We start from the raw sequence: 18,992 nt of genomic DNA, 5'->3' as shown, positions 1-18,992 counted from the left end.
TTATTTTAAATTTTTAAAGAATGAAATGTCAGCTTTTGAAAATGAATCAACAAAAAATAGTCCAAAGCGCAAAAGTGTAACAAACAAAATCAGTATTATGCAAAATACACTTGGATATACAATTCCAAAATTCTTGAGACACAAAAGCTTGATATTTTTACTTCTTAAGAACCATCATAACATCGGAGCGGTTTCTTGTTAATCATAACTTTTCCACCAATTGTTTGTCATGTATAATCATCGGTGCACAGAGGTTATTGAGAAACTCTTCAAATCAATATCTTTTTAGCTGCTTTTTTTGAAATTGCTCATAGAAATTAGTCAGTTATAAGCTTGTGACAAAATGTGCTCATGCAGGGGTAGATTTTCAAAGGGTTATGCGCGTAACATATGCGCATAACCCTTGAAAAGTTGCCCCAAGCTGCCCCTGCGCGCGCCGAGCCTATCTTGCATAGGCTTGGCGGCGCGTGCAAGCCCCGGGACACATGTATGTCCCAGGGCTTCGAAAAAAGAGCGTTCCGGGGGTGGGGTTGTGGGTGGGGCGCAGGCCTGGGAGCGGGACTGAGGCCTCTGGAACAGCCGCTATGCCGGGGGATGGTGCGCCGGCAGCCGGCCAGTGCGCACAAGTTACGCCTGCCCAGAGATTCAATATCATAGGTGACTAACAACCAATCAGGTTCCACTGTGAGCTCCTGAAGAAAAGCAACCATTCTGGTACTGCCCTTAATGTACAACTGAGCTCGCAGAACTAAAGGTTGTAAAATCTTATCCAAAAAAGATAGAAACAGGCTCCAAAATGGAACCTCTTGCTGATACTAGTGGCTGCCCTGGTGGATTTTGAATTGGCTTGTGGATTTTTGGTAATGTATTCAACACTGGAGTCCTAGGATGATCTCTAATTAGAAACTTTCTCTCCTTCCCAGTTAAAAATCTTTCCTCGAATAAACGTTGTACTATAGTTCTAATATCTTCCTGAATCTGTGGTGTAGGGTCTTCAGTCAACTCCAAATAAAAATCAGTATTCAATTGTCTATACATTTCTGCATTGAATTGATTATACTCATAATTAATCACTATAACACCCCCTTTATTAGCGGCTTTTACAACAATGTCTTTGCATTTTCTCAATCTAGTAATGGCTAAAATATCCCGGTGTAAGATATTAAAAAACACCCGTTTTTCTACACTCTGCAACTCCTCCAAATCAAGCAATACTAGTTGTTGAAAAGACTTAAAGGCTGGATCTAAGGTGGGAGGAGGGTACCATTTAGATCTATTTTTGAGAGATATTTCATTAACACTTGTCAGAAACTTCTCAAAGTAAACCTTCCACTGCAACTGCCTAATGAACTGAAAAAAAAAATCGCAGTAAAACTGAAAAGGATCATGTTTGTTAGTGGGTTCAAAATTTAAGCCTTTATTCAATAACCTCTCTTCCTCAGATGTTAAAATATGATTGGAAATGTTTATAACAGTTGTTGGTAAATCACTGTAAGGGTGAAGAGTCACCTGATGATTGCTCATGTCAGGAACTGTGATCGTGTGCACAGACGTTGCCACTCATCTGCATTGAGATTCCTTGGGCCTCGGTGCCATGTCCTGCATCTGCCACCCTCTCAACCTCAACAGGGTCACCTCCTAAAAAATCAGCAGATGGTTGTTTTTCATCGCTCCCAGATGAGCCATCAGACTGTAAATCAAAACTGACTCTTTTTTCAGGCCGATCACGGTTCATCCATGGGTAAATGTTGCCTTTTTTATAGTCCACTTTGTCTCATTTAAATTTGGTGATCTTCATGTTCTTCAATTCAACACAAAATGTATCCATGCTCCACAAGAAATCCTGATGGGTCAAATCGAACAACTCCAAAACTGAATCTTTCTTCAATACATCCATTACTGTTGTCTTTTCCGATATTTCACCAGAAATGTTTGGTAGCTTGTTCAATAATCAATAACATTAAATCCTTAGAATATTTGTTCAAAAATTCGAGATATTCCATGTATACCTTAGATACTTTATATAGACATAATCTTCTTAGAATCCGTTGATGTTTTAGGTACTCTATAAGTGCAGCATGATGTAAATCAGTGCAGATCAACCTCTTCTGTGATGTAACTAAATCGGACCAGCTTGATTACTTAAGACTTTGATTCTCTTCACTGAATAAGGATGCCTCCTTATTCAGTGAAGAGAATCAAAGTCTTAAGATGTTCATTAGAATAACTTAAGAAGTTCTCCCACTTGTTTGAAGCCATCTCAGGGACACAAGATCAAACCAATCAAGAAAAATTGTCCAAAGCCATAAGTGTAACAAACCAAATCAGTATTATGCAAAATACACTTGTGTATCCAATTCCAGTATTCTTGAGACACAAGGGCTTGATATTTTTACTTCTTAAGGACCATCATAACACTGGAACAATTACTTGTTTAATCATAATGTTGCACCACTTCTTTGGTCATATATAATCATCGGTCCACAGAGGTTATTGAGAAACTCTTCAAATCAATGGGGTCGATTTTCAAACCCATGCACGTGCGTCCATATGCACGCAGTTCCTGGCGTGCACACATGGACACAGCTATTTTATAACATGTACGCATTGGCGCACGCATTTTAAAAAATATGATTTCTACATGCACATGTGTGCTGGATATTAATATCCGCATGCACATATCTGGGCGGGTGACCAGTCGCGTGCATAGGGGGAGAATTTTAGAAAAATACACATGGCGACGCGATTGGCACATTCCCATTTCCCTATACCCCTATGTATCCTTCCTACCTTTCCCCTCTCCTCCCCAACCCCTAACTCCTACTTACTTACCCTAGAATTTTTTGTTTTTTTAACTTACCCACTCCTCTAAGCTGGTGTAAGTTTCGCATGCCAGCCAGCTGCTGGCATGCACTTCCCCAGGACAGGGCCTAATGGCCGCTGTCCTGGGGAAGTACATGCCAGCTGTCCTGGCTGGCCCCATCCCCACCCTGGCCTGCCCTTTTTCGATGGCCCAGCATTTCTGTGCATACCAGGGGTTACCCTTTCGACAATGCGCTTGGTGCGCAGGGCCCGGCCCTGCATGTAACCCCTGGACTTTACATGTGCGGGCCATCGAAAATTCAGGCTAATATCTTTTTTTTATACTTTTTCTGAAATTACTGAGAAATTAGTCAATCATAAGCTTGTGACAAAATTATGCTCACATATATTTCAGGTCAAGAGTTGCCCAACATGGCACCACGTTTCGAAGGAACTGCTTCAGTGACTTAATCGCCAATTTAGAACACCAACCTGTGCTCTCTGAAAATTAAAATATGAAAAAGTCAATATATATAGACAGGCAGGATACAAAACATCTCCCCAGTTCATCAAGAGAATATATTAAAGAGGTCCGAAAAATAGTGATGATCACACGTACTGTCACATCAACTCACAAGTGTATGTTTTCTCACACAGCCAATGTGACTGAATGGCCCTGACATCAAACATTCTCTTGTATATCGTTACTTGTGCGTACACGATGCCATGCTGATGGCTCTATGACGTAACACAGGCAATTTCATTCAAACGAACACAGCCTTATTCAGTCTCCTTATTCAAGCCAAATGGGGCCACTGTGTTCATATGGAAAATCCAAGCTTGTTCCTTATGTGCCAAATGTACATTTTCTCTGTTTTTGTATTTGACAAAACACAGGAGGAAACATATTTCTGTTTCTCTTTCTCCAGTATTGCACTGCTCATTGAGTTTGGCTTCTTGGGGTTTTCAGTTCCGTTTTTGTCTGTTTTGCTATTATAGGTGCTGAGTGTCTTGTTTTGTAGAGTTTTGTGTTACTTCACAAAGTGTCTGGCAGTGGAAGGAATGTGAGTTGCCGCTCCAGAGGTAACACCACAATTTGAATATATATATATATTTTTATTGGGGAAATTCTAGCTCCTTTTTGGGAGGAATTTCTGTGGATGTGGCGTGTGTGTTAGAGGATTTATCCTGACTTCACTCGCCTATAGAACAAATGACTAATGAATGATGCGGTCAGATAATTAGAATGGTAGTTTGACTTAGGCGACTGAAATTGTCTGGGGGTGTCTTCATGCACAGAAAGCCTTTAGTACTTTTTCTTGCACTGTCTTTTAACTTAAAGGGGAAAGGGATAGGGAGGCATGATGTGTGGGAATTTCACTTTGCCTTCCCCTTCACCTACTTAGCTTGACCTCCTGTCGCCTCCCAAATTCTTCTGTCTAGAAATGCTACTGCTTTCTACGCCTATGAGAAATGCTTGTGACAAATGAATCTATCTATCTCACAAGATACCTCTTCATCAGATACCTCTTCATCAGAGCAGAGAACATTTATGTGTAGGGAGCTCCTGTCTGAACAGGAAAATTATGCTTTATTAAGCCTCAAAGATAGTAACATAGTAAACATTGGCAGAAAAAGACCCAAGTGATCCATCCAGTCTGCCCAGACATTTTTTTTTTTATTCCATTTTATTCTTAGGGTAACTGTTGCTCTGTGCAGGTTATCCCTGTCACCAAAGTTACCCTTTGCTTCGTCCCCATCATTTAGCCACTAGGAATCCTCTGAGTTTATCCCGGGTCCTCACAGCCGCTGCTGGGAGGTCTTTCCATGTACCCCTCAGCCTTCCTGATGTTGGTCAGGAAGTATTTCTGATAAAATTGAAAATAAAGGCCTGATTTTCATGCTTAAAACTGGGTTTTTCACATCATGTAACTGAGCTTTTGAAAATTGCTACAATATATTCTGTTGAATTGTCCATAGGTTTTACCCCCATAAAGGGGTAGATTTTAAAAGAAGCGCGATCAGCCTACTTTTGCTTGCGCATCAGACTCAAGCAAAAGTACGCTGGATTTTAGTAGATACGCGCGGAGCCGCGCGTATCCACTAAAATCCTGGATCGGCGCGCGCAAGGCTATCGATTTTGTATAGCCTGCGCGCGCCGAGCCGCGCTGCCTCCCCCCGTTCCCTCCAAGGCCGCTCCGAAATCGGAGCGGCCTCGGAGGGAACTTTCCTTTGCCCTCCCCTCACCTTACCCTCCCTTCCCCTACCTAACCCACCCACCCGGCCCTGTCTACACCCCCCCCTTACCTTTGTCGGGGGATTTACGCCTCCCGGAGGGAGACGTAAATCCCCGCGCGCCAGCGGGCCTGCTGCGCGCCGGGCCGCGACCTGGGGGCGGGTACGGAGGGTGCGGCCACGCCCCCGGACCGCCCCGGGCCGTAGCCAGGCCCCCGTACCCGCCCCCAAAACGCTGCCGACACGCCCCCGAAACGCCGCGACGACCGGGCCCGCCCCCGACACGCCCCGACACGCCCCCCTCCGAAAACCCCGGGACGTACGCGAGTCCCGGGGTCTGCGCGCGCCGGTAGGCCTATGTAAAATAGGCTTACCGGCGCGCAGGGCCCTGCTCGCGTAAATCCGGGCGGATTTACGCGAGCAGGGCTCTTAAAATCCGCCCCAAAGTGCACTTACGCAGATAAATGACTTTTGAAAATTGCTATGATAGTATGTTACAATTTACATGTGCAACTCCTTTGAAAACTCACCTGTCAGTAGTCTTTAGATTTACTTTATGGCTGGCTAAAATGAAGAAAAGAGAAAAAGAGATGTCAACCTTATTGTAAAAAATATGTTTATAATGGTGGGACATGAATAAGAAGTGCTGTGCTGGGTCTATCGAGCCCGGCATGCTATGTCTGACAGTGACCAGTCTAAGCCACTTGATAGTACCTGACAGATCTTTCTGGAAAATTTCTGTTCCTGTGGCTTATTTCCATTGCAGGAGGTGGTGAGTCCTGTGTCTGCCTGGCTGTTAATGGACTTGTCCTCCAGAAACTTGTCCAAACCTATTTTAAACCCAACTATTTACTATTAACCATCTAAAAACAAATTCTACAGCTTCATTTTGCAATGACTGAAAAAAAAAAACTTTCTTAAACTTATTTTAAATCTGCTACACATTTGTTTCATGGAGTGTCTTGTAGTCCTATTTGAAGGGGTAAATAATTGTTCTCTATTAACCTGTTGCGCGCCACGCAAAAATTTATAAACCTCTATCATGAGCAGGGATGTTACACAGGAATCTGAGCTACCATCTTTGGAGATGGTCATGAAGAGCAAAGATATCTATTTATTTGTTTATTTATCTATTTATTTAAAAGATTTATTTCTTGCACGATCACAAGAAATTGGTGAAGTGCGATCGAACATACACAATTACAGACATAGACTTGGCTCTCGTATACAATCCTTTCTCTGACTGCTTGCTGCTGTGTAAAATCATAAGCAAGCTAGGCCTGCAACAAATATTACCATCAGCTTTCTTCCAAAAGAAAGCAATTTCAGGAGAGAGATGAAAACTGTCTACCAGCCAGAGAGGAAAGTAAATAATTAGAGGAAGAAAATGCCTGCTTGAACAGGAATGTGTTTAGCTGTTTCTTAATCGTACAAAAGCATGATTCAGTGCATAATTCATCTGGGAGGGAGTCCATAACACTGTGCTCATGACAGCAACTATGGACAGCACTACCAAAAAACTAGGCTAAGAGTCAGATGTGTTGCAGAATGTTCTGAAAGAAATCGACGAAGAAGCAGAAAGTCCACAAGAAACCTGTAGCTGAAATTAAGAGAGATGCTTACAACATGTGCACTTTATCCATGTAAGTGGGCTTTTGAAAACTGCTACAGTATATGCCATTGAGTTGTCGATAGGTTTTATTCACGTTAAGTGCACTTAATGCAGGTAAATGGCTTTTGAAAATTGCTACGTTAGTATGTTACATTTACGCGTGCATCTCCTTTGAAAATTCACCTGTAAGGATCAACAACTATGAAGGGTCTAGAAGCAGAGCAGAGGGCAAGGGATTTAGAGGATCAAAGTAAAAGAAAGAGTATTCAGATCAATGTGCTGGTCAAATGTATTAAAAACCAAAACCAGCAGCTGAAAGCACAAGAGAACAGATCAAGAAGAGCACAAATTGGAAAACATGAGAGACAAATAGTTGGAGATATTCACAGACAGACTGATAAAAATGTATTTGGGAGTGAGATGGAAGAAGCAGCCACTGTTTTTCTTATGTCCCACATACTGCCTAAAAATAAAATGTAATTACCCACCTTACTTACCCTTTCTTCAACCAAATCCAAGACATTACCCACATACTTTTATCTTTCTTTTCCTGAATTGTTGAATCATAAAGACATAATCCAAGTTGCCAGCACAATGTCAAGGTTCAAATCTTTGGTTTTAGATTACAGCCGTGAGGTTTAGAAACTGAGAGCATGCTTTACCGAAGCTAAGAGAAAGCTGAGTCAGAAAAATGTTAAAGATTATATACGTTCCCCCATTTATAATTAGAACTGAAAGGAAGAGGGTGGTCCATTTTATGAAGACTCTGAAAGAAGCAATGAAGGTTCTGGAGAGTAAAATAAAAAAGACTGAGTTGAAAGAAGTTTGAGAAAACGATACAAATCTTCAGGAAGAGCCAGAATGAAGGGTGACGTGATGGAAGGAATGTGCAGAGCTCTTGAGGGCAGCCTCTTCAAATGGGACATTTTTTTGTGTGTGTACCATGACCTGATCCAAGGAATGTCGGGTACCATCTCAGTCTCTCAGAGTGACTGCTGATGCTGCTCCTAATGCTCACGTCGTGCCTCCTGGAACTCATACAGTGTAATAGACAGAGGCAACATGTCAAGGTGCGCTGGCAAGTTCTTTTTAATCAAGTTGGTGGCACCCATTGAATTGTGGCTCTCAGTGCAGAGCATTCAAAAACATTTTATCTTTCTCTTTTCTACACTTCATTAAGAATTGATCATTTACTGTTACGATGCGCCTAGTTGGTGGACCCTTGGGCCGAGACGAGGTCGGTACTTTCTGTGGGAGGGCTTCCCACAGACCCTCACCATTGGGAGGCGGACGCTGGAGACGGAGACCCAACAGGACCTTCACCTGTACCAGCCCTCGTTCCCCACAGGTTGAGCCCTTGGGTGCCAGGGCTGGCAGGACGTAGGAGCTGCTCTTTAGGTTGTCTTTGGCTTTTAAAGTCTTGAGGAGAGGCCTTGCATAATATATGCCAGCAGTGCTATAGTTCTTTCTAAACCAGCTGGAGTCCCCGGTGCTTAAGGTTCCCTCACACTTTAAGATTAGGCTGGAAGGGACAAGAGGTACTAATTTTGCCTATCAAGAGCCAACCATATGGAATGCTGTCCTCAAATGTGCCTAAACGTTCATGCAGTGTGCACACCATGCATATAAAACGGGGCGTTCCTTCGGGTCTGTTTAGGTCAGAGGAAAATAGACTATGTACATGAGATCTTCATAAGTACATGCGCTATTTTCCCCTTTTCACTGCCCACTCGAAAAGAACAGTCGCAGACTACATGGGTAGTTTTAACACAGATTTTCAAAGGGAAAGTGTTTCTTTTGAAAACTCAGGTAAGTATGCACATTAAAATCACCCACATAAAGGTGAATTTTAAAAGCCTGGCCATGCACCAAAACTGGGAGATATGCACACAAGTTGGGCCGGTGGGCACCAAAAAGATTGTAAAAGCCGCCTGGATACCTGTGTACTTGCCAATATGCCCACAAAAGAAAAGTGTTAAAAGGGGCGGGGCCTGGGCATTCCTGGATTTTAACTTGAAATTAGCGCAGACATACTTTTGCGCATAGGGGCCTGCCAGGGTCCCCTGCCGCGTAGCTTTACTTCTGCTGTGGACGATGCATAAGTTATAGAACAAAGATAAATAGATCGGCGGGGTTTTAAGGGTCGGGGAGGCTATTAAACTATCAGTTTGGAAGTCTTATTCCTTACCTGGGTGAACTGGAAACAAGCTAGGAAAACTGGTACTGGCGTCGGCGCATGGGTGCGAGTCCACTTAAAACTGTGTGCATACGTGCATGTGGTCAGGCTACTTTATAGCGTGCGTGCATAGATGCGTGCATGTTACAAAATGGCCGCAACCCTGAACATGCACATGGGCACCCGCGTGCCAGTTTAAAAGTTATCGTCATAGTTTGTGACTATTCGTGCATTTTCAAAACTGGGCCTAGAAAGGATAATTTTCAATAGCGTGCATAATTTAGCACAGAGATACAGAAGTTGGTCATCTAAAGCTAAGGCTGTGTTTTATAAACTGTGTGTGAAAGTATGTGTGCACGTATCAGGATGTGCACATTTTTTAAATGCAGGAATCTGCATAGTTCATCTGTTTTATAAAAATACACATGTATATTTTACACAAGAAATAATCTGTCAGCTGTTTGTAGTAACCTCTACTTTATGCACAGAGGCAGTTTGTAACGTACGCTCATTCTTCACTTATGGAAATATTTCTTTGTACATGTGCTTTTAATCATGAGCTTGTCGACGCCTCCACCAATTGACTGCCCCCCCCCCCTCAACACTTCACCCCAGTTCCCCACCCTTTAACCCAAAAGTTATCCTATCCAAAAGCTGCAGAGAGAAGAGAAGTGCAATTTAATTTTTGTGACTCGAATAGAAAGTGTAAAAGCGCCGAGTGTGCAATTTGCACGTACACTGCTTACAAAACGCTCGCATGCATATTCCAAACCCTGACCTGGAATGCCCTCAGTCTTCCTCATTTTGAAGTACGTGCGCACTTCCAAGCTTCTGAAAATTTGCTTACCACGCACAAGGGCTACATACACATGTATAGCTCAATTTTAACACCCCCCCCCCCCCCCCTCGGTAACTCTTTGGAAATTGACCCCTAAAAGTCAGTCAAGAGGAAAGGCTTTTAAAAACGTAACCGTGACAGTGACTGTGGGAGCAAAGTCTTAGCATAAGATGCATTCATCTGCTGCCTGCCTGGTGTGCACTGCTGCTCGGAGGTACGAAAACGTGTTTGTTTAGATCATACGGGTTTCTGAAATGCAAGAGGCAGTGTGCACTGCACACACTTTCCAGGCGATGCACGTTTGTTGGTGCACGCCAGGGTCACCAGCGCTGGGATTTCCAGTTACTGGCTTCTGCTGCTTCAGCCCTGCCCGAGGGCTGCCACAGAGTGACTCCGAGGCAAAGTCACAGGTATTTCAGAGAAGTGCAGGTCTGAATGACAGTCCTCAGGCTGACAGCTGTTCAGAGAGAGCTGCAGGTATAAGGGAAACAAGAACCGATTAAACCTGTATCAAACAAGCAGCAATTAGACTTGATAGAACGCCCGTCTCTGGCTCTTTACCTCCGCGGGGCTTATTAATAGATTTGCTGACTGGCTCCACTTTCCCCCCAGTGGGTTGATTCAGTCCTGGTTTTAACCCTGCAGCATGCATGATAGTGTAAGCCTCTTTTTCTTAGGGAGATCAGAGGTGGACGTCCATGCTTGGAATTTGATACAGCAAGGATGGAGTCAGCTTGCTGGGTAAAAGGGAGCCAACTGGCACCCCTAGGGCTACGTGACACATTCCTTTTCATTTTAGCCAGGGAATCCTGACCCGGCTGTTCCCGGGCAGTTACTCAGAGGTCTAGGTATGCTATCTCCACTGCCTGAACTTGGCTTCCCTTCCCTCAGGTTGCTGTGTCTTCAAATGTTTCAGGTGCTTGCTTCTCTCTTATTTCAGGATATCAGCACCACAATGCACCTTTCAGAGGGCGATTTTCAAAGCCATTTACCAGGATACACTGGTCTGACTGAGAATTACCCTCCTCAGCATAAGCACTTTTATCTGCATCAAAAAGAAGCATTCCCGTGTTTAGGCCAGGGAGGAAAACAACGTACAATATGGGGCATAGATTCAAAGGGGTACGCACGTAAGATACACGTTTACCACCACCCCCCCCCCCCGAAAACCTGCCCCAAGCTCCCCCTGCTCACGCCGAGCCTATGTTGAATAGGCTCAGCGGCGCGCGCAAGCCTTGGGACGCGCGCAGTTCCCAGGGCTTTCCTGGGGGGCGTGTCGGGGGGCATGTCACGGCTGGCATGTCATCGGGGGCATTCCGTGGGCGGGGCCGTGGGTGTGGTTCCGGCCCAGGGGCGTGTCTGAGGTCTCCGAAACTGCTCCCGGGCCGGGGAATCGCGCGCCGGCAGCCGGACAGCGCGTGCGAGTTACACTGCCTCAGGCAGGTGTAACTTTTATAATAAAAGTATGGGCAGGGAATTTAGATAGGGCTGAGGGGTGGGTTAGGTAGGGGAAGGGAGGGGAAGGTGGAGGGAGGCGGAAAGAAAGTTCCCTCCGAGGCCGCTCCAATTTCGGAGCGGCCTCGGAGGGAACGGAGGCAGGCTGCGTGGCTCGGCACGCGCAGGCTGCCGATTTTGCGCAGCCTTGCGCGCGCTGACCCCGGATTTTAAAAGATACGCATGGCTACGTGCGCATCTATTAAAATCCGGTGTACTCTTGTTTGCACCAGGTGCGCGTGCGTACTTTTTAAAAATCTGCCCCGTTGTGTGCGATTTGGCCAGCCACACAACCAGCAGGTGCAAAAGTATGCACACCCTTTGTGCCTAGCAGTTGCATAGCCAGGACTGATTTTTTGCCAAGGCCCAAACTCCACATGGACGGGCCTGAGTTCAAAGAGGGTGGAACGTGGCCCACCTACGCTGATGTTCCTGGCATACGTGTATTTTACACTGGCCATCAAGAGTCCGTGTGTTAAAAGTGCATGGCACACCTTGCGTCGAGGCAAAATTCTCCCCTCAATGCCCTTCTGCCCCTACTTTCTCCGAGCTTCTCTTCTGATCCTCAGTTCAGTAAATCAATCGCATTCCTTGTTTTTTGTTTTTTTTTTGTTTTTTAATTACAGGAAAGGAAGACTCTGAGTCATTGGAAATGAAGTCACCAGAGGAACGACGGGCATCGCTTTCTGTGCCGTTCTGGAGTTTGTGGTGTGGGTTGCTTTCCTACCACTGCAACATCAGCTTTGAAGAGTCTCCTATTTCTTATGACTTTCTTTCCAGGCTGTGCGATGGTCATTAATTACCCTGTGCTCTGCAGCTTCTTATTTCACCATTTATCCTTCAGAAAGTACTGAATTGCAAAGAAACCTTACTGCATTCATTTAAATGCTATTCTTTTGCCGAAAAAAACAATTTCTAAATATTTCTATTATATAGTTCATACTATTTTTTAATTGCATTTTGCTTTGTCTCTGAAATATTTTATAGAAATCTGTATAACCTGATTAAGAAACTCTCCCATCAGAATTTGAATAATAAAAAAATTACAGCTTCCTTGTCACCGTGCTAGCCAAGATACCGTTTCTTTGGTTTCTTAAAGTTTGTTTGGAAACACCATGGCTGTGTCACATTCAGAATAAAAGGAGCGCGACCACCAGACTGAATTCATTTCTCTCCTGATTTTATTCCACAACGAGGTAACGCAGAAAGCTTTTGCACAGATCGCGTTTGGAAGGACAGTTCAGCTGCTTAAGGCAGTGGTTTCCAAGCTTTCCTGAAGCAAGCCTCAGCCCATGAAGCCGTTGACGGTTTTGCACCTCCCCAGTCGCAGTCAGGTAAAAGATAAACGTGGGGAAGGGATGGTGGCAGCAGGGGGATTCTCCCTTCTTTAGGCCCCATCAAGCCTCGCGCCTCTTCCCTTCTTCTGTCATCTCTGGGCCCTCTACCCTCATGATATTCCCCCTTTCTAGTCTCTCTCTCCAGAGCCCATTCAGACGCCGTAGCTTGTTTCAATCCTACTGAGAATCTCTATCGAGGGAGTTCTTTCTCAAAGAGACAAATTGTTCTGTTCATCCAAACAACAGCGTAGAATGTGAAGAAAAATACAAGGTGCTACCTTTTTATTGTACTCGCTTTATACATTTTTAGGAGCTTACCCTCTCTCCATCAGGTGAATTTTTAAACCCTTCGTACAGGCGTCCATGTGTGCCTGGTTCCCGGTGTGCACACATGTGCGCCCGATGTTATATCGGTGCATGTGTGTGCATGCACGTGCTGACTAGTGCACGCAAGGGGGGAGGGGGCATTTTATAAAATGCATGCGGCGACGGCCTGGGCTTTTCCTCAGTTCCCTCCCACTCTGCATCGCTTGCCCAAGTTTTTTTTTTTCCTATACTTACCCGCTCTCTAGAGCAGCGCGCGCCCCCACCGGGAGAGTGCCTGATGGCCCTGTCCCAGCCGGCTCCCACTCCACCCACAGTCCGCCCCATGTTTTTAAAACTGGCTCTTCTGCGCGTATCGGGAGATAAACGCGTGGCTGTGGCTTTTGGAAACGCCCGCGGTGTGCGTGCAGCCCGGCCACACATGTATCTCCCGGTATTGGTGTGCGCCAGTGTTTAAACATTCACCCGAAAATGAGCACTTAAAGGCACAATAAGATTTTGCTAAATCTAGAAGTGATGCGCAGATTGCACTATAAGGGTTTGTGTGAAGGGGGATGGGGAGGGAGTTCAGTCAGTCAAGCAGTGCATTAAGTTAGTCCCATAAAAAGTTATATTTTTTGTTGACCTTTATTTCCACACATTTAAATGGACTATGACAGCAAGCAGACTGTGCTGTCCCTGGAATGTAAGAAGGGTTCACTCAAAACTGCTGGTGCTTTGGATTGTGCAGAGGCACAGGGCCTTTGCAGCACAGGAAGAAGCCGGGAGTGACCGTGGAAGGTAAGTTCTGGTGATCCTAAAGAGCCAACTGGAGAGCTGAGCCACTGCTGCTGATAATGGGGCCGAGCCTCCTGAAATATTGTCCCTATTGGTCCCACCCAGTAGGAAAAAAGCTGCAAAAAAATGAAGTCGTTTAGGTCAGGGGATTCAGTGGATCCTTGGAAGGCCACAGGCTACCGGACAGCTGAACGTTTCTATCATATCTCCATGTTCCTTTCTTCTTCTGGAAAGTGCACACAGAATTTTGCTTATTCACTCTCTCTATACGGGGCTTATAGTGTAGGCCATGTACCATTTTAGGGGCCCTCCTCTGAATCGCCTCTAGTTTGCTAATGTCCTTTAATAGATCTGATCTCCAGAACCAAGCACAGTGGGAGTAGAAAGATGAGGTTACTTCCTTCTTTCTACTATTTCTATGCACTGGAGTAGACTGTTAGCTTTCTTGGCCATTTGTCACACTGAATGGCAACCCTGACTCATCAGGGATGCTGACTCCCAAGGGAGTGGCACAGCAAGGGTCTCCGGTGCCCGGGGGCATTTGGGTGCCCCACCCCATCCCTCTTGAATTAAGGCTCAAGTTCTCACAGAAAATCAGCGGCGTCTCTGGACAGAAGAATGTGGGGAGGGGGGAAGCCAAAATGACATTTCCTTATCACACCCACCTCCAAGGCATCGCCCCCCCTGCCTTAAAACTGGCTATAAAAAAAGTCTTAATACGAAAGTACAAAGGGTTTTCTGCGTAAATTTAAAAAGCTGGCTACCTTCACACTTCTAGGAAAACTACTATTAAAATTATTTGCTAGCTTCATTTAACTAATTATCTACAGCTAGGAGAGGGCAGTATGGAATGTATACAGGAAGGAAAACAATGTCAATATAAACCCTGCACCTCCAGTTCTGTAACTCACTGCGCATCCACAGAAATTCCCCCAACAATGGAGCTTGGATGTTTCCCTTAATATAAACCCTGCACCTCCAGTTCTGTAACTCACTGCGCATCCACAGAAATTCACCCAACAATGGAGCTTGGATGTTTCCCTTAATATAAACCCTGCACCTCCAGTTCTGTAACTCACTGCGCATCCACAGAAATTCCCCCAACAATGGAGCTTGGATGTTTCCCTTAATATAAACCCTGCACCTCCAGTTCTGTAACTCACTGCACATCCACAGAAATTCCCCCAGCAATGGAGCTTGGATGTTTCCCTTAATATAAACCCTGCACCTCCAGTTCTGTAACTCACTGCGCATCCACAGAAATTCCCCCCAACAATGGAGCTTGGATGTTTCCCTTAATATAAACCCTGCACCTCCAGTTCTGTAACTCACTGCACATCCACAGAAATTCCCCCAAACAATGGAGCTTGGATGTTTCCCTTAATATAATCCCTGCACCTCCAGTTCTGTAACTCACTGCGCATCCACAGAAATTCCCCCAACAATGGAGCTTGGATGTTTCCCTTAATATAAACCCTGCACCTCCAGTTCTGTAACTCACTGCACATCCACAGAAATTCCCCCAACAATGGAGCTTGGATGTTTCCCTTAATATAAACCCTGCACCTCCAGTTCTGTAACTCACTGCACATCCACAGAAATTCCCCCAAACAATGGAGCTTGGATGTTTCCCTTAATATAATCCCTGCACCTCCAGTTCTGTAACTCACTGCGCATCCACAGAAATTCCCCCCAACAATGGAGCTTGGATGTTTCCCTTAATATAAACCCTGCACCTCCAGTTCTGTAACTCACGGCGCATCCACAGAAATTCCCCCAACAATGGAGCTTGACGTTTCCCTTAATATAAACCCTGCACCTCCAGTTCTGTAACTCACGGCGCATCCACAGAAATTCCCCCAACAATGGAGCTTGACGTTTCCCTTAATATAAACCCTGCACCTCCAGTTCTGTAACTCACTGCACATCCACAGAAATTCCCCCAGCAATGGAGCTTGACGTTTCCCTTAATATAAACCCTGCACCTCCAGTTCTGTAACTCACTGTGCATCCACAGAAATTCCCCCAACAATGGAGCTTGGATGTTTCCCTTAATATAAACCCTGCACCTCCAGTTCTGTAACTCACTGCGCATCCACAGAAATTCCCCCAACAATGGAGCTTGGATGTTTCCCTTAATATAAACACTGCACCTCCAGTTCTGTAACTCACTGCGCATCCACAGAAATTCCCCCAACAATGGAGCTTAGATGTTTCCCTTAATATAAACCCTGCACCTCCAGTTCTGTAACTCTGTGCAACCACAGAAATTCCTCCAACAATGGAGCTTGGATGTTTCCCTTAATATAAATCCTGCACCTCCAGTTCTGTATCTCACTGCACATCCACAGAAATTCCCCCAACAACGGAGCTTGGATGTTTCCCTTAATATAAACCCTGCACCTCCAGTTCTGTAACTCACTGCACATCCACAGAAATTCCCCCAACAATGGAGCTTGGATGTTCCCCTTAATATAAACCCTGCACCTCCAGTTCTGTAACTCACTGCGCATCCACAGAAATTCCCCCAACAATGGAGCTTGGATGTTTCCCTTAATATAAACCCTGCACCTCCAGTTCTGTAACTCTGTGCAACCACAGAAATTCCCCCAACAATGGAGCTTTGATGTTTCCCTTAATATAAATCCTGCACCTCCAGTTCTGTAACTCACTGCACATCCACAGAAATTCCCCCCAACAACGGAGCTTGGATGTTTCCCTTAATATAAACCCTGCACCTCCAGTTCTGTAACTCACTGCACATCCACAGAAATTCCCCCAACAATGGAGCTTGGATGTTTCCCTTAATATAAACCCTGCACCTCCAGTTCTGTAACTCACTGCGCATCCACAGAAATTCCCCCAAACAATGGAGCTTGGATGTTTCCCTTAATATAAACCCTGCACCTCCAGTTCTGTAACTCACTGTGCATCCACGGAAATTCCCCAACAATGGAGCTTGGATGTTTCCCTTAATATAAACCCTGCACCTCCAGTTCTGTAACTCACTGCGCATCCACAGAAATTCCCCCAACAATGGAGCTTGGATGTTTCCCTTAATATAAACCCTGCACCTCCAGTTCTGTAACTCACAGCGCATCCACAGAAATTCACCCAACGATGGAGCTTGGATGTTTCCCTTAATATAAACCCTGCACCTCCAGTTCTGTAACTCACTGCACATCCACAGAAATTCCCCCAGCAATGGAGCTTGGATGTTTCCCTTAATATAAACCCTGCACCTCCAGTTCTGTAACTCACTGCGCATCCACAGAAATTCCCCCAACAATGGAGCTTGGATGTTTCCCTTAATATAAACCCTGCACCTCCAGTTCTGTAACTCACTGCGCATCCACGGAAATTCCCCCAACAATGGAGCTTGGATGTTTCCCTTAATATAAACCCTGCAGCTCCAGTTCTGTAACTCACTGCGCATCCACAGAAATTCCCCCAACAATGGAGCTTGGATGTTTCCCATAATAGCTATTATGAGAATAATAAATAAATAAATAATAAAGAGAATAATAAATAGCTATTGTGAGCTATTTAGATCTTCCATAGAGCTCACGTAAACTTTGGCAGTCAAAGATCATAACCCACTCTTATAATTACCAACTGTTTATTTAACCTACATTAGGCACTGTATCTCTTACTTATGCCTACATTAGGCAATGTATCTTTTAAAATGTTATTAACCCCATATATACTTATCCAAGTTATATCGACCTGTTCATTGTAAGACATTTACTTGTCAATGTTACTGTTAATATGTAAACCGAATTGATCAGTAACTCTGTTATTGGAAAGTCGGTATATAAAATGCTAAATAAATAAATAAATAAATAAATAAATAAATAAATAATATAAACCCTGCCTCTCCAGTTCTGTAACTCATTATGCATCCACTGCTTAGGCATTAAAAGGTGCTGGCATTATATCCATTAGAATTTTAGGGTGTTCAGTTGTTGTCTCCTAAAATCAGATTAGGAAATAATATTGAATAGCTCTGTGCACACATGAGCAACTCGAAAGAAAAACAGCGAAGAGACCTGAAGAATGTCATCTTCTCTCCTGAAAACCCACCCAGGGTGAGAAGTATATAAGGTCTTATTCATAGAGATATTTCAAGCCAAATATACTGCACCAACCTTTTCAAAGGAAATTCAAGTGGCTTGACCAAGTAATTGGTGTGAAGCCAATATCAACAGTTCAAAAAGAGAAACATTCAATGGTGTGGCTTGTATAGTTTTAAAACATATTTTCTTAATTAAGAAAGTGACTCTTCTGCTGAATTTAAGTTTAGATTCTACAGAAAACTAATAAACAAAAAAATGGCATTTTGCAAGTGCTCCTGATACTAAGTATTAATTTAAAGGTAATGCCAAGAATTAGCATAATATTTTGATTATTTTGCATATTTTGGTTCCATAAGAGTCTCTCTCGCTCGCTCGCTCGCTGCCTGTGTCTTGCCATTGTCAAGGGCCATTTCTGCACATTCAATTTGATAAACTCGGGAACCACACTAATTAAAGTTATTGTGTGGTTTTAAGCTTGCTTGTACATGCTGATTTGAAAAAGGGCTAATGAACACATGCAGAATGGAAGAAGACAAGGAACTTTGTGTGTTTACTGGATTCTATGACTTGGACATCTTTTTTGATGCAGTCACTGATTCTCACTCAGTACCATCAGGAAAGTCCAAAAAGCAGGATATTCTTTTGCTTGATCTGTCCTACAGCACCTGTCAGAAAAATGAGAGCATGGCCCTGAGTGAGCTTGACCTCAGTGCTGATGCTCCTGCCGAAGGGACGAGTGGCAATGTGGTCTTCCATAATGCGAGACAATCCAAGGTCTCCCACGGTTCTACCAGAACAATCTCTAGTCTTGGAATCATCTTCTAGAGTTGGTGCATCCTGCTCCCTCTCTTGCCTTATTCCAATCCAGTCTAAAAGCTCTCCCTTTTGAGGCTGCTTTTAAATCTTAACCCCTGATTATCCCATTTTCTTAATAAATTAAATTCCCAGTCTCTTTTGTTCCGTATGTTTGTCTGTATTAGATTGTAAGCGCTACTGTCTCATGTGTTTTGTAGTAGTTGCAGTAGTCATCTAGTCTGTGGCTATTCAACCTCCCCAGAACTGAAATGACTTCTGTCTTGGTTTGGCTTTTCTCCAGGAGTTTTCCAGGCCTAGATATCAATCACCCTCCTGGACATTTGGAAATATTAGCTCAATCAAGATGTAACTATTGCATTCCAGCTACTTGCTCTGTTTTATAACAATCTAAAAATAACTTTTGAAGTCGCATTGTTCAAAACCCTGGAGGTGGGTATTAGGCAGAATCTCAGCCATCACGCAACACTCACAGTGCCATCTACTGGCTGGGTTAGGGTGCATGCAC

The 18,992-nt window shown here is 44.3% G+C and overlaps 1 long non-coding RNA gene across 1 annotated transcript in view; it reads left to right on the top strand.

Moving 5' to 3' along the window:
• LOC115089210 overlaps window positions 1–18,992 on the top strand; it is a 257,159-nt gene that overhangs the window by 235,488 nt on the left and 2,679 nt on the right. The window contains exon 8 of the long non-coding RNA XR_003856029.1: window positions 11,784–12,491. This is a non-coding gene — a long non-coding RNA (uncharacterized LOC115089210). The remainder of the gene's footprint in view (window positions 1–11,783; window positions 12,492–18,992) is intronic.

Source organism: Rhinatrema bivittatum, chromosome 4, assembly GCF_901001135.1.
Source record: "Rhinatrema bivittatum chromosome 4, aRhiBiv1.1, whole genome shotgun sequence".
Taxonomy (NCBI): domain Eukaryota; kingdom Metazoa; phylum Chordata; class Amphibia; order Gymnophiona; family Rhinatrematidae; genus Rhinatrema; species Rhinatrema bivittatum.
The sequence above is the reverse complement of the archived record's forward strand: the minus strand, read 5'-3'. Positions and strand labels throughout refer to the sequence as shown.